General features: G+C 36.1%; 1 protein-coding gene across 1 annotated transcript in view; it reads left to right on the top strand.

Moving 5' to 3' along the window:
* LOC110381198 (nuclear factor of activated T-cells 5) overlaps positions 1-17,615 on the top strand; it is a 71,748-nt gene that overhangs the window by 33,263 nt on the left and 20,870 nt on the right.

Consider the following 17,615-nt stretch of genomic DNA (forward strand, 5'->3'; position numbering starts at 1 on the left):
TTTTCCACCTGAAATTTTTATTTTTTTACAAAGGTTTTTCGGTCTTTGCAAAGTACCATAATTTTGTTCTATATAAAAAAGAAAGAAAGAATAATCATTTATAGACACATCAAAAGACACACATTTATAATAAAAAGTAAAAAAACAACAGTAGGTTGCGCCAAAGAGATCCAGTTCAGCATTATGCCAGACAGCTCGCGCCTAACGCTGTTTTTCAATAAAAATAAGCATGGTAACCCTACCTGCATTCCCTTAACTTCTCAAGTAATGCCTCCCACTTGATTCCCGTTGCTTAGCGACGGCTCCAGAGGTCCGATTAACATGTCGCACCAATAACCTATCCCTTGTTTTATCTAGATTGGATTCTAAAAGATTGGACGTGAATCGCTACTGGAAGGTTAAAAGCTCACATCGATTGTCGCGTGAGGTCGTTTACTCGCTAGAAAATCGGTATCAAGAATCGATTGATCATTTTGAGGATTGAGACTGCACTGAAGAGGCTTACACGATCCTATCAGCTTACTTATGTTTTATGCATGGAATTTCTTCTGTGGTAACGTTATTTTCTTGGGTATGTCTTGTGTCAAAATTAAATTAAACTTTTAAATGAGAAAGTATATAAGTATATTGTATATCCGCCCGTAGAACCAATTTAAATGGAATTGCCAAAGCTATTCTGAGGAAGGTCAGAGTTTATGCTACCACATAAAGTTCGTCTAGGATGTTAATGAGAACGCAGACATTAGGACAAGTATAATATAAATATTTCAAACTGTAACGCGTAAATACCAGTTTAAAACACTCAAATTAACACTGTGTTTATTTATTGTAATGTTCTTTTATTTAGTAATTTAGAGGCTGGCTTGAAACAGCTATGTATGCTAATGAGACATTTGATTTCGAGTTTAGTAACTACGGTAACTTGACGTTAACTATGTTGTAAAATAACCATAAAACTTGACAGACTGTATTTTAACTTGAATATTATTGAATGAAATACCATTATCGTTTGGTAGCCACTTAACTAGCCATAAGCAGTGGCTTCTGTGAAATATTCATGATTCTCTTTCACAATATAAATTCCTTAACAATTATTGAGGATTTACGTAAACAGTGATGGTAAATTGCGAAATAATATAAACAAATATACCTAATATAAATAATATACTAAACAGACTTTGCCCCATTTTAAATGTTGATAATGTTAAATCTATAAACAATATTTGGCGATAAACCGCGATAGAGCTAGAATAAATGATAGAACAATATTACTCAATTATGAAACACGTGCTCAAGAAAACCATGGGTTCATAAAACATAAGTAGGTACAGTAAAGGGAAGTTGATATTAAAATAACATCCTCAAAAAATATGTATATACTTATAAAGATACAGTCATCCTGGTGAGGCCCCAAATAAATAAGGATAAAGTCATCGAAACACGTAATAGCCATGTCGAGAGCCATGGAATAATCGTTACTTGGGATAAAACGACCAGCGATTAGGGTCAACTCCAAGAACTTCATAATACAAAACGCTAAAGCTCACTTTAATAATCTCTATGCCTTACATAATACAGATGATGTCCTCCTAGACGATTTATCGGCTACGGTGGCTGTTGTCATTTAAGGAGATAAGCCAGCTGCGCAGAACATATAGTGCACAAGCATTTGCGCAGACACAGGTGCACTCACTATTCCTTCACCCTCATAATTCTAGATAGTATAGTGATTGCGTTCACTAACTGTCCCAACAGTGTTACGTGTCATATAATGCATAATATAAACAGTAAATATAGGAAACTATTAGTATCGGATCAGATGTGTTATCAAGGTTAGCTTGAAGATAATCTTTGTGTTCTTGTCCTGTATTTCCGTATTGGATACTTGAAGAGACGTTTACTGTTTCTTCTTCGATATAACATACGGCATTTGCTTGTCATGAAATGAATACCCAGGACACATATTAAGGATTCGTGGAGTTAATTATCATGGACCCCTCGAAAAGCTCCACTTAAAAACTTGTCAAATATTAAGCTAGTCACAACATCTAACTTCATATGGTTGCGTTGGAAACCCCTCCCCGGGAAGGGAAGCTTTCCCGGTCCTTGATATTAATTGGACCGGAGACAAATCCTTTAATTAGAGGCATAATGAATACTTCATTTCTTCCTGCTTCCTCCCCAGATAAAAAATATTATCCCCGGTTTTTGCTATATCTATTAAAGTAATGTAATATAATTCCACTCTGAATTTCATTTAATATTTAACGGAATTAAGCTTCTTATCATGGTACATTTTCTTTGTGTATTTTTTACCTTGTAATTCAAAACCTTTTTCTATTCCCTATTTAATTAGTGGCAGTAAATACCCGTAATCTCCTGATTCTGCTTTGTTTACATTTTTTTGTACATTAGGTATCCTACATATAACCCGTGTATCGTCTTTCCGTGTTTCGTATCGAGTATTTGATGGTACAATTCCTTCAAGTACACTTTCTTTCTTTCCCAAACTGTTTTGTCGATGTCGAAAATTTTCCTATTTACAACTTGAAATGGTAGGATATTGTGTCGTGCGTCCATCTTGAATGTTTATGTTCACTCATTCGGTCTCCGCTCTCTATTTCGCACGTGTCACTCCGTTTTACGATCCGACCTCGCATTGTCTAGTGTTGTACTCGTTTTTGACTGTACAGTTTTAGTAGAAAAAATACGGTTTTTGAGATAGGCATTAAGAACAGGTTTCAAAGTTATATAAGTTAGCAAAGTACAGACAGACCAATATTATGCTGGCAGTTAGGGTTCAGTAAGGGACGACATAAAAACCCTTTAGGATACATTGCCATAATTCTTATGGTCAAAGTTATTTTATAATCATGTTCTCCTATAAGAACGTTTATAAACCGCAATCGAGCTCTTAGAAACAATAATTAGCTTAATTGATTTGCTAGTAATGTCTTCATTAACGTTGATATATGGCGGTATTGACAACACGGGTCAGTCTGTCTGTAGACATAGGTATTTGTTGTAGTCTCAGTTACTACTCAGCTTGCATAGGGGATCGCTTGTCTGAGCTACTGATTGATGTTTCCTGATTTTATTAATTAGCTCGTAATCTTGACTTTGCTTCAAACGTTATTTGTATCGAGAAGATCACTTAGCAATACTGTTTCGTGCTAAAATAACGTGGAATACTGTTTTATGGTAAAAATCAGAATTAATGTTTTAAGGACGATGAGAAATCGTATTCTTGAATCACCATAACCTTTGAAACTACCACAATTTGAAAAAATCCCCAATTTGAGTTAGTATGTTAACCCCATAGGCGGTGACGATGTTTTACAAGAATATGTGTCATGCATAGAGGACATATCACAAAACACCTCATTAAGGAAAATCCTGCTTTATTTGAATTAAATTAGTTAAACTTTGAACTAAGCACATTGATTTAGGACATTACATATTATTAATACATATAAAATTATATTGTGGTTAGCGCACGTTTGTTATTTCTTGATAGGCACACGATGCACGTTGTAACGACATGTTTTGGTCACTTTAATGAATTCCCAGAATTGCTAATCGCTCTTAGGAACTCAATAATAGTAAATTAATTAATTACCTCGTTTCCGCAATGCGCTATGTCGTAATTATTATGAGAAGGCAATTAAATCAATATAAGCGATCCTGTGTATTATCGTAAATCATTCTAGGAAATGAAAACTGCGCTTTTATGCTAATCTTACAAACCCGTCTTGCCTATGTAAATAAAACGGTTTATTAAAATGGACCTGTTGCCATAAAAATAATCTTATCACGCTCCAAAAATGTTGATTCGTTCTAAAGAATGCATATACTTCAGTAATGTTGTTTATTTTATAGTAGCGGTATGTCAAATCACGTTTCACATGCATATTGGTCAGTCAGCGAGAGAAGAGGAAGTTCTCCTTTCACTCCGGCAACGCGGTCAACGCACGCGCATACATAACCTGTTATATACCTTATCTCTTCAATATAGAGTCCGTTATCACCCAGCAAGGTCCAACCTGGTCATTAGCTCATGCTATGGTCAGTGGAGAGCAACTTGTTAGATATACAAGTTAATTAACCAAATTAAACAGTTTGGAACCGAATGTGCAACGCCGTTGGGTTTACACGTTGCGCAATTTTATTGAAATCTTATAGAGGTTTTGAGTACAGAGGTTAACCAAGCCAAGTGGTAAAAGTTCCATGGTTTATAATTTTTTAGTTAATTCATTGAAGACTATCGTGATTCATACTTTTATATGGCAAACACAACCTATAACCACATTGAAACCGCATGATACACCATAGTTTTGCAGTATCCGTGGTTTTCAGCAACAATCCTAATAGAACTGTACTTAAAGGATTTAGTCAGTTTTTCTAGGTACATCACTAGGCACACCCACGTTGTGGGGAGTCCAGACGATTGCGGTTGTGTAGGAAAATCTGAGTCATCTAGGCTTTAACGGACGTTTCCAATATACTATCTACCGTTTGTTTTGTTGACTGTAGATAGGAATTTGGCATCAGATAGATAGCTTTTATTATGTACACCAATTTGAAATAACAAAATAAATGTTAAAATGTTTAGGTGACACAATGGGCGGTCTTATCGCTAAAAGCGATCTTTTACAGACAACCTTAGGATGGATTGAGAGAAAAAGGCATTATGTTCTTGTATGACTTGGTTGTCAAAGTCAAAATTCTATTTCTAGAAACAACGGATAGATAATGATAGAATATCGGGAATGGCTATAGAGTTTAAATAAAACAGGTCCTAATATAGCAATATTATTGAGCAGCCGATGAGAGGCGTTCATATTGATAGTGATTATAATGCACTTGTCAACGGTCGGGAAGACTCAATCGATTGGTACTTTGAACGAGGCATGCTAAAATATTTTACGAAGTGCAAAAGCATACATAAAACAGTTTTAAGGAAAAACTGTAATTTTGGCATCCATTTTCAGCCCTAATTAAACGAAACCTACTTTCTTGAAGCATTTTGAGACGGGACTCTTGATAAACTTAGTGCAGGTATCCATTAAATCAAAACAGGTGTAAATTAAAATGAGTGACTGATTTGACCGTGATTCCTATACAACCCAAATTAATCAAAAAGACACTTCAATAGTTTCAAAAAAACATTTTCATTCCATCTGAAACTACTGGAACAAGTGCATAGGCGGACAGCATTTGCGTCACGAGACGAACTAGGGCGACGGCAAATTGCCGCGTGCGATTGTTGAACTCTGTATACCTACTACATATCTATATACACTGTATGACTATCATACACCGTACTATATACAGTGTATTACAGTCTACATTGATAGCATGCACCGCACCCTCGCACATTTAGATTGACGGCGTTTTTTTCTACGCTGTGTCTAGGTTTCGTCGTGGTGGCCTAGTGGGCAAAGAACCAACCTCTCGAGTATGAGGGCGCGGGTTCGAATCCAGGTCAGGCAAGTACCAATGCAACTTTTCTAAGTTTGTATGTACTTTCTAAGTATATCTTAGACACCAATGGCTGTTAAAAAGGTGAAGGAAAACATCTTGAGGAAACCTGGACTGTGTAGTCTGAAATCACCAACCCGCATTGAGCAAGCGTGGTGATTAATGCTCAATCCTTCTCCGTGTGAGAGGAGGCCTGTGCCCAGCAGTGGGACGATAAAAAGGCTGTAACTGTAACTAGGTTTCGTCGTGCGGTTCTTGTAAGACGAAAGGTGCGGGCCTTTAATTAGATGTTTGATGTTTTTGAGCCGTGAAATTAGAATTTTTCTCTTTGATAAATGTATTATAGCAGATAAGTTGTTAACACGTCCTGAAAACTGTGTATTGATCGTATTTAAAAAGCTTCTCTTCCAATTTCAACCATAATTTCCAATAAGTATATTAGTCTGAAAGAGAAATAAATTGTTAAACAAATGCCGTGTGTATAAAATATTTTATTCTAATAATATAATTTGCATAGGTATAAAAATATATACAGAAATCGGGAGTTATCTATCACATAAGCTTACGTAATCACTTCATGAACTACTGATAACGGTCTAAGATTTATTTATACATAAATCTTGATCAATAGGCACCCATTTTATAATAATAGCGAATAATATTACAATTAAAATAAATTATTAATATTGGAACTAGTTAACAATTCAACAAATATACAATCACTTCCTCGAATACGTAATCACGTTAGCCGGGTTATCAATAAAAGTAAACATAAAATAAATTACTTGTCATTCGTTCCAAAAGCAGTGAAAACTAGAAAAACAATACAGTTACAGTTTGCCAGACCGTTTACTACTGGGTCAGCTGATAGTGTAAATAATATATCGAGTCCAAACAATACGAAAAATATGTATAAGTAGGTACTTAAAAAAATACTACTGGTTTTCGTCAAACTTGAAGTTATCACAAAATTATGGAAAATAGGTAGCTCCTGCTGTGTTCAATCGGGTTCTTGTACTATGCGTCGGTTTTATTTTCGAACGAATTTCCACAAAATGGGCATTAAAGATTTTGTTTTTCACACCTTAAAATAGTGATACTTTATAGTTTTGTTATAATCATAAGTTTCCTAATGGCATAATAACAAAAGTATTTGTAATCTAATTTGTGCATAGTGTTATGGCAATCAACTGTTGATTATAAACCATTATCGCGCATATATTTTACACTGTAATACAGTATAACAGCAAATAAAATTCGTGCCGTATTTTGATTACAAGTGATACTTAAAAAGTATGTTTTATCTTTCCATCCATTTTTCGGAGGGCACGATAAACACATGTACAATTAAAAAATCGCTAAATAGGCCTTGAGGCTTTCCTACCAACAAAAGCAGCATCTAACCAGATAATCCTATCCAAAACGCCAGACAATACCAAAACATGAGAACAGTAGCGACTAGCATAATCAACAACAGACATGTCTAATTTTAGCCAAATAATTCCCCTTTTGTTAGACAAGTTGGCTCACCGTCAAATCCTTTTGGTTATGTCATGATGCTCTTACGTTCCTTTGTCACTGATCTTGTAGTCTTGTAAATTATGACCTGTCTGGTTTCTATAGTCTGTTTTTTAATCTCGTAGACTAAATTGACACTTGCAAAATGTCAAACTTCCAAATAATTTTGCTAGCTCTGTGGTGCAGTGTTGTACTTACGATACCAGTTCGTTGAATCGTAACTTTTTATCTATAATAGACGAATTTAATATTCATTCAAAGTTTTATATTTAAAATTCACGTACGTACACATGGCTGTACGACGTGCTACAAACTGCCAGGGATATCCGACCACGCAAAGCCATGCGTAATCATCAAGGATAAGCCCATTATTTCAGGATGACTTATTGTAAAAAGTTACGATTCAACGAACCGGTATCGTAAGTACAACACTGCACCACAGAGCTAGCAAAATTATTTGGAAGTTTGACATTTTGCAAGTGTCAATTTAGTCTACGAGATTAAAAAACAGATTATAGTCTTAATGGGTTATTTATTGTTACATCTTGGTTTAGGCTTGTTTAATTGAGTGTTAGGTTTAATGCATGAGTTCTATATCTTGAAGAATATTTTGAGAGGACTCTAAAACTAAATTAGAATTTGGACCTTGCCTGGTTTGTTTATCTTCTTCTTCTCATGTCCTCATCTTCTTACTGACACTCTTTCTTATTCATGTCATATTTCAAGCAATCCGTCCATTTTATGTCTTCCTCTCCCATGGAGAGGGAATTCCATCCATACGCGTTCATACTTGGCACTAGCACACACTTGTTTGTTTACATTAATTAAAAAAGTGTCGTACAGGTAACAGTCATCATAACGTAATAATTCATTCAGACAGTTACTTGTAGTGTCGTAGCAATGAATTCTGAATTGACTTATCACCCCCAAGCAATAACATTGGCTCTGTAATAGTAAAAAAGCTATACAGAGCACTTTACGACATTTTTACTGCGTTTTGTCACTACGTCTTGGCAGTAAAAAGTGCTAGACTCAATTATGTACAGGAGAGCTGTATTCTATGAGAAAATTAAACGTATTACCACCATGAGTATGTCGCTTTATATTTTAAGAGCAATAAAGTGGGACATCAAATTGTTTTACATCAACATGGAAATGTATCGATCATAAGACTCTCATGTCTTTAAGAAAATACAATTTTCCATGTACTGAACTACATATATTTCCAACTGGTTGAGGTCCAGTTTTCCCCACTAACTACTAGAAAGCGGCAACCTACAAAGTTTACCCGTCTGCTCTCGTCGTTAGAAACTGTTAGTGACAACATGACCTTTTTTTTTTTTTTTTTAAGCGACGTAAAATCATCAAATGACCCCTCCCGCTGTGGGTTAGCAGCGGTGAGGGAGTGTCAGACTCTTACTGACTAAAATCGTCGTGTTCCGTCATAGGCCTTTTATGTACCAGGGCCGCGGTATCTCTTTCGAACAACCCGCAGCCCCGGCAGGCCTTGGCCCTGCTGGGCCCCGCTGGGGTTGCTGACATCTCTTTGAGGAGTTTCTCCCCGGCGCTGAGCCTCCTCGCGCCAGTCGTACAGGCGCAAGAAGACCCTCGCCTCCAGATCCCACGGTGGCAGTCCAGCAAGTAGGCCAGCTGCTTCGCGGGAAATCGTGCGGTACCCCCGGATTAGCCTAATGGCTATCACCCTTTGGGGCACGTTCAGGTAGTGTACAGCCCGCGGCCGTACCGAACGTGCCCATACCGGGGCCCCGTAAAGGGCCATGGACCGCAAGACTCCCGCGTAGAGTTTACGGCAGGGGGCGTTTGGGTGACAACATGACCTCCGTCAGACCTCCAGTCAACGTGACCGTCTCATTGCCACCTCGTTTCATTGACCACAAGCGTTTTCCGCCTTTTTTCTACTTTGGATTAAATACTTTTTGTTGTAAAATGGTTTCCTTTTTCCACAACGTTATTTCTTAGTTGTCTTTTTCGACTTCTTTTTTGGGCATCTCAATACCAATTCTTCCAGAATTTGTGGTTCGATAGTTATAACATTCGTTTCCACATATGTTTGTGTGAAGAGTAAATACACCAAAATCTGTCGAGCAACGTACGCTTTTGCGTCTCAACTACTTTTTAGACGAATTTTCTAATCAATTGCTTTCATCAGTGTTGTCGTGAAAGTTGAGAGACAGGTTATATCGATCAAGGGCTTGTTTTACATGTACCATATAAGTAACATGTACATGTATGTGACTGTCAATATTACTGGGTTCTTTAAAACTTTGGGCGTTAAAACCATTTTTTTTCGGTGTATCATTAATCCAGAATATGTCTGTAACAAAAGCTGTAAAATTAAGGTTACAGTCGACATAAAAATACACACAGACACATGTATTGCCACATAACAACCCATTGTAAAGTCCTGTATTGCTCAAGCATGCCACCAAATCATATGATTACTAATACCGCGCTATCAAGCCGAAACTAGGTCGTTCCTTCTGTCCATAACATAATAAATTGAAAACGAAATCGATTGTTTATAAGAACCTTGAGTATTTAGGCGCTATCGGTCAACTGACGATAAATTAATACTGTTTTAATAGTTGCACCGTTATCGGGGCGGTAATGCGCGTGTAACGAGCAAGTAATCGCTTCATAATCACCTGGGGTTAATGATATACCTGCCCTGGGCCCCTGGACACGATAAAATGGCGCACCGGACCGTTTACTTAACAAGATCCAGGTCCTTGTTAAATTAAATTGTCAAAAAACTCACAAACACACAAACGCACATCTCTCACCCTAAACGCATATACCTGCTCCGTTCCGTCGTGGGTAAAAAAGCAATGATAAAAACATTTTGGGAAGTCAAAAAAAAAGACTGAAACTAGCCTAAACACGCTATGTCAACAAAATAATATGTTCGATCAAAATGGCCGTGATGTGATATATTAAAACTAAATTGAGAGCTAGAACAGCTTTATTGAAACGAAACTGTTATGTCTAGCAACTTAAAAATAAATAACAGTGCCAATGGCCGCTTGTTTACTAAGAAATTCTAGTTTAAATGTTTGAGCTTATCTCAAACAGTCGAAAACATCTTAGGTATAATCTGTATGACTAGGCGCACCGAATGTTTTTTCTCTTTCGAGCAGTCGTTCTCGCGTGCATCGAGCGGCATTTTAAATGCCCTAGCCACGTGGGCAGCGCGTGTTCTCATCAATTTGATTAGAAACAAGACGCAATATTCATTGTGTTTGTGGTCAAGAAGTAGCTATAGGAATGTGATTAATATTTTTCTTATAAAATATGAACAAGACTCTCTTGAATTACTTTTAAAAGTACGAAACATAAGTTCAATGTGTACCACTTATTCTATAACGATACATTTCAAGGATACCATTATGTCTCAAAAACAACGTGTCACTTCAATTCATATACCTGTTTAAAACTGCGACACTATAAGATCCAGTTTTCCGTAAAAGTTTTTGTGCTCATGTTTACAATTTGGTAGTTTTTATCTTATTTATCCTCATAGAGATTTACGTTCTACGCTGCTAGTGCTGCTACCTTAACTCGTAGTCTCGTAGCTCGTAGCCAGATTCTCGTAGATCTAAATGTAGCCTACATTGCTACAATAATTTACCAAGCAACGTGATACCATATTTAACTAAGATGACATTATCATGATTAAAGCGGTTTAGTTCAGTGATGATAAGTCCCCTTCGTCAAAATGGTTAGTTAATGATGCGGCAGCTAAATAAAAGAAGACGATTGCGTAACATGATTAAATTAATCAAACAGTTCAAGAACGCTCCCGAAAATGAACACTTTGGCATAACAACAAGATTTAAGTGTAATAAAAAAGGCTATTTATCAAAGATAAATCCAGCCTTATCTACTAAATTGGAAGCGACGAGATGCAGCTCAATATTACCATCTGACCTCCGCCACTCAATTACAGATACCCAAATCATAACAAATTACTCGATACCCAAATTCGGCGAACAGATAACAAAATGTATAAACTCTAAAATGTCGAACATCGGAACCGAAGCCGCTACAAGACAGAACCACAGTAGGAATATAGAACCTTGCTCTCTCCGTGACCCAGATACGGGCCTAATAGTGTTTACATATTTATACAGAGTATACACACGGGCGACAAATCGCTTGTTTGTTTCTTATTATCTACAGCCATAAGGGTGAAGTCGTACATTGTAACGATTATTGTTTATGTATGCTTCCAAGCTGTGATGGATAGCGTATAATTAAAAGATTGATTGCTTTCTTGGTGCTGTCGAGTCATATTCTTTTTATTTGTATCGACGTTGTAGCAATTCCTTCGTATTTCAACTTCAAGCTCGAACTGTTCAAGTCGGATAATGTCAAAAGATTTAAGATGAGCGTTAGTATAAATGCCAGCTACATGTTTATCGGTCACAATGATCTCCTCGCATTTCCCTGCAGCACGATAACCCGATAAGATCTTAACAATAACGGCAATATGTTCCTTGGTATATTTAGCTCGCACTTCAGTCACGTGAATCCACAATGGCTCCTAGACCTATTGCTTGACCCCGGCGCGCTACAGTTCAATATAAACAGAAGCCAATTTATCAACGTCCCTTGCATTATCTACCGTCTCACAACGTTCAGTTACAACATCGTTACAAAACACTAGCTTATCAGTTTATTTTTAGGTTATTCGTCATTTCACACCGGTGGTTAAATATTTTTATTCATTGGGACAAACATCCGCTGCAGTATTCATGTATTTATCTTAGGCTACGGTCAGTAACCTGGCAGGTTAATAAATAATGATAAGTCTTGTGGTCGACGCGCGGTCTGTTCTCAGATTGACCGGTGGTTGTGCGCATCGCCCATGCGGATTGTTTACATTCCTTGCTGATAGTTCCAATGAAATGTAGTGGAGGAAATGGCATCATAATTACTCAATTTAATTGATGCACAAACACTGTCTGCGGTGATAGAAATGTAATTATTTGTAATGATGTGTTGCATACAAATAACCACTAGTCTGACTTTGTTCATATTTACAATCACTAGCCGGTCAGTCCGAACTATGCAAATTATGTGAATAATCATTTTACAAACCATAACTTGCTTGCACTTAAATAATTCATGATTATGAATAAAGCATCATTCGGTTAGCTTTAAATGACTTTAACAAATACAAACAAAGACTTCGAATGTTAAAATTAAAAGCAAGTAATTAACAGGTCAAAAGCTTTTCAAATTGATCCACAAGCCAGCTCTTCCGCCTTAACTTTCACGTACATAATGGAAATTAGCTACGTTATTGTATAATATTCGGAGGCAAATTAAAATAATAGAGAAACTCCTAGAAAGTTAAATGTGTTATTCAAATTAACTTTTTAACCGAAATCTGGCAACCATGTTAAACTTTAGAAACTGAATATAATAATTTTGACTGTAAAACAGATAGGAATCAGAGTCATCATCCTCCGAGCCTTTTTTCCCAACTATGTTGGGGTCGGCTTCCAGTCTAACTGGATGTAGCTCAGTACCAGTGCTTTACAAGGAGCGACTGCCCTATCTGACCCCTTCAACCCAGTTACCTGAGCAACCCAATACCCCTTGGTTAGACTGGTGTCAGACTTACTGGCTTCAATCAATTCAATCAGAGTGTAAGACCAAAGTCTTAGTCTTCATACAACTATGATACATAGCTATGATAATATCAAAATCGATTTGGAAAATAAATCCATTAAAATTATCAATGGAACATAGATGTCTGCAAGTAATCTAGAGATTTGATAGAGATTGCATTATTTCTAGGATTGGATGATATTCAGATACGAGTCATTCATATAATCCACACTAGATTAGATAACTGAATTCATGAATATAAGAATGGGCATCAGAATGAATGTAAATTATGCATTGATGGCCATCTGTAGGCCAGGACAACCATTTCGTAAAAATAATTATAATAGTGTTTGACGTAGTAGCTGTAGCTAGTATGGCTACACCCTCATAGACAAGGGAAGAAGATGATCTTCTATAAACAGAACAGGAAAATGCATAGTAAAAATAAAAATATTATCTCTTCTGATACATAGTATCATTACTTAAGATAGGTATGTTATCTAATAAATTGTTCGTTTGATTGAGCAATAAATTGTTATCAATGTAGTTGAATTATGTATTAGGTATGAAAACTTTTGAAAAGCTGCTGGATTAGGTAATTGACTATGCCAAAACTTTTCGAGGTCAATTAACAGGCTTACAGAATGAAGATAAATGAGAAGCGATCAGTTGACATTGTCTTATTCCAAAATATCCAATAAATTGAGGTTCTTTAAAATATTAATCTAGAGCAGAATTTGTACAGTTAAAACTTAGAATTAATAGAATTCATTTCACTTAATATACCAAAACATGATACGTGGTCAGGCACGTACGGGCCGCATTTAAAATTATAACAAGATCACGTGGAACGCCACGATACAAATCGAAATGTTTGACGGCTGAATATGTATCGGCGCTATTCAAAGTTTGACCCATTCCTATCAGTATCTCTTACGTAATATTTACACACAGCCACGATAAATGTTTCATACATGTCACTGTAACGGAAGTCACGATATCAACAAACCAATTGTTTCTCACTCGTTCGCAGTTTGCTTTGCAAATAAAAATTTGCTTCCTTGTTCATTTATTTTGTTTGCTCAAGATAAATCATTCGCTGTGGTGGCCTATGAATATTTAATCAATAATTTTAAACCGGCTGTGGGCATGACTACTAAATCAATTCTTAATATTAATCCTAAGTAGGTTAGTTCAATGATAAAGATATACTTTAGTTCGTTTAATTGTTTATGGTTAACAATACTGCCAGGGAAAAGTTGGAACAATAAACCCTTTTAATTCTCACGAAGTAATATTCATAAAAATCTATGATTATATTTATTTGTTAAATGATATTTATAAAAGACTTGTAATGAGCTTTCGAGAGGATGTCCCATGTCTCACCAATTTAAACAAACATAATCCCTGCTTTCCTGTTATTTTGTGGTCATGCATATCACCAGTCAGGTGTGGTGGACTTTCACCGAGTTGACGATGACGACCGATAACCGTCGATAGTCGGGTCGCGTCTCGGCGTCCCGCAGGGTAACGAACTCGGTCCTATTATATCTCATACACTGTACACATGCACTCAATTGCGCGCCTTAATGGCCTGTCGTTTGTATCGATTCACGTCGTTCTGTTATTAAAGGGCCGATACTTATCTGTACTAGTGCTACTAGTAAGTAGTCTTCGATGTTAAAGGTTTTATGAAGAATGTGTTTGTTAACACACATGTTTGTATTATGCAGCTACTGCTCGTTGAGTTGAGGTCTTTGATTGAATATGTTATCATGTGATTGAAAGCCATCGTTTTTGCTTTTGCATATAAAACTGTATTTCGTTCAAAGTCCACAATTCATTTCAATATTTTGCAAACACAAGTTTGTATCGCTCTATAGATAAGACAGCGCTAATCAAAATTGATCTCGTTTCGACCAGGTATTTCTGGTTATAACAATCACTCGATATTATTGGACTTGCCACGCTTACACAGCTTGTATCATTTACATTGTAATTTAAATTCAACTATACTGTATCCAAAGGAGCCGAGCTTGTAATAAATTCTTAATGCGTAAGCCATAATTTTCATTGTTGTGTCGCTTGTTATTTAGTATTATTTGGGACAGATCTAATGATCCATTATTAACAATACATTTGTATTGCTGTAGCATATCCATTTAATTTTGAATTGTTTTTAAATAATCTGTACGACGCCTTCAGAATAAAGATCTTGCTTTTTGCAGTTGTTTTTAAAATAACTCTTGATAAATTGTAGTTCTTGACTTGCTTGTAAAACTAAAGTACCTACGCGTAAATCTGCTCCATGTAACTATGAAGTTCAAGGTCGTCATCAAACAGTAGATGATTATGAGCTACAAGTATTTCCTCCTACCGAGCGGTCCCTTACAAGGCCTACTAAATTAAAAGAGGCTACTCTATTATCTGAGCTGTCATCAAGGAACAACAAGAGCTCATAAAATTGTGAATAAAGATTGAGGATAAACAACTGTCCTAAACGTATAAATGTTAAGTTGTAGTACAGTTGGACTCCCGCACTCAAGGAGTCTTTACGTAAATCGTAGTGTTAAATTTTAACTATCTTGTGTGGAACGTATGGCGTATAAAGTAGTTTCCTTTAATCTTGTGTTGTTGTTAATCTTATTTTAAAGGTCTACATGAATTGACAAACTTATCGGTAATATCTGTGAAAATGTGTCCAGTTACACTGTTTTCATTCATGTGCAACTAGCAGCAAATGTTTATAAAATATCTCTGGATTCACTACATCGTTGCTATTATATTATAAAGTATCTGCAGTGTTTTGACTAAACTATAGTGTACTCATGCAGTGAATGGTGCATTAGTCATTGATCTTGTGTCGTTAACAGTTCAAATCGATTCCAAAAAATCGACACTCCTTCATTTGCATCCTCTCTGCGAATAATCGACCAAAACGTAACGGTAATGCAAGTAAAAACCTACGATAGCGACCATTGTTCGGGCTTCGTTATCAGTTTACTAGTGGACGTCAAAGGCGGAGAGAACGCGATTAAAAATCGCAAGGACGCGGCTATTTTTAACGTTTCGCTGTGCTCGAGTGAATGTCTCGGTGCGTGGTGCGTCGGTAATCGTTGCGTGAGGTATGAATCGATATGTTTTGCTACAACTGTTAATTTGGCTGATATGGGACTTCAAGCTCGTCATTTGTAAGCTTTTTTCATAATGTACAGTGCGGTTACAGCTAATCTTTGAGTTGGACCTACTTAAGGGTTGGTCTCTAGTTTCTACAACATGATAATCCTCTTATGAAAGAGGACAGTCGTGCTTAAGTTAAGCTTGTTCACGTGTAATTTTGATTCATACTAATTATTACAATTGAAACCATTAAACCAATTTAAATGTGAATAAATAAATTAACCGCCAATCATTTCATAAAGTCGTGCGTATGAACAAATGATTAAGGGATTTTATGAACGCTTCCTTATTGTTGAAATTATTACAACGTGTTTATGATTCCAGCTGGATCGAAATATGTACTAAATTAAAAGTACAACTTTATTGAATATAGTACATCAGATTTTCTGGAAGTCAAAGTACATTATTGTTCGCTAGAACTAGTCAAAACTGAAGAAAAAATATCTATGATTACAACTTCTGGACTTTAAGAACTCTAAATCAATTTGCATAGACCAATAAATACCCATGACCCTACAACGATTCAACAGGAATACCAAGTGGCTCCACTTCGCCAGATGTACTCGCGAAGGTCAAGTTTTACTGTCCAAATTTATTATTTCCTGTGAACCGAGAAAGAATTTTATATTACAGTATAAGAGCCATTGTGAACGTAAATCATATTTGCATTGTGCATAAAATGGTTGCGAGAATCAATAAGGAAGAGGGGTCCCACAAGGGTCTCTTTGATATAGGAGAAGCTTTCGAAACTGTGCACCACTTCTATTTAAGTTTTGTTTGAAATGGATACACCAATGCTTTAGCCATAATAATCGCAATACAAATAAATATGTTGACATAGTTGTTTATTATATAAACCTTTTCTACATCCATTTATATTTTTAAGGTCAACAAGTTATAAAAATAAATTGTCAATGACCGCACCGAATGTTTGGCATTCAAAATATCCGCTGCATCGATATTTTACGAGACAATTAGTTTCACCTACAACTACATAAAACACACGATTTTGTGCAATCAAAGGTTCAGATTTTCTCACGATATAAACTTGAAGCTTTACAGTTTCTTACTACTTGTAAGATGTTTAAATTGCTAGGTTTCAAATCTTGATTGTAATTTTAGGCTCTATCGATGATTCAATGTGTGTTTTAATGTTTGGTTGTGCATTTTCAATAACGAAATTGTTAAAATCCAGACTCCTGAAATATAAATCAGGCTTTTATGATGATCACTAACCCAATCTAATAAATTATTATATAAGGGCTTCATACACGTTTACGATTAAAGCGCCCATAACCAAAAGTGACGATAATATCTGTGATAAAATAACAAAGTTACAACGCAATGCCTTAGTGTGATCAATTCGAGCGTATTTACAGCTACGAATAAATTAGTTTTATGTATTTTGGCAATAATATTCTAACTACCGACGATAACACTCTCAGACGACGATACAATCATTTTGCGAATCCACACAAATGTTAATCATTCTTTACACCCTGTGTTTCCTTTAACTAGTGAGAGGGTACTAAACATTTTTCCAAATAATGTATGAGAAAATGTAAAATATCTATTTCTAAACTTGGATCAATACTGTAATAAAACACAGGACACAAACGTAATCTATACCACCACAAACACCGCAGACCGGAAACAGAAACCCGTGCGTAATAAACTACTTAGAACTATACTGTGTCATTTAATAGTAGCTATTAAAGAAACCACTGATTGCACAGTACCAGTACAAATAATAAATTCATCTGCCACTGCTACCTACGAAGTTAGTGAGGCAAATAGAT

The sequence above is a fragment of the Helicoverpa armigera genome, chromosome 6, assembly GCF_030705265.1.
Source record: "Helicoverpa armigera isolate CAAS_96S chromosome 6, ASM3070526v1, whole genome shotgun sequence".
Lineage (NCBI taxonomy): Eukaryota > Metazoa > Arthropoda > Insecta > Lepidoptera > Noctuidae > Helicoverpa > Helicoverpa armigera.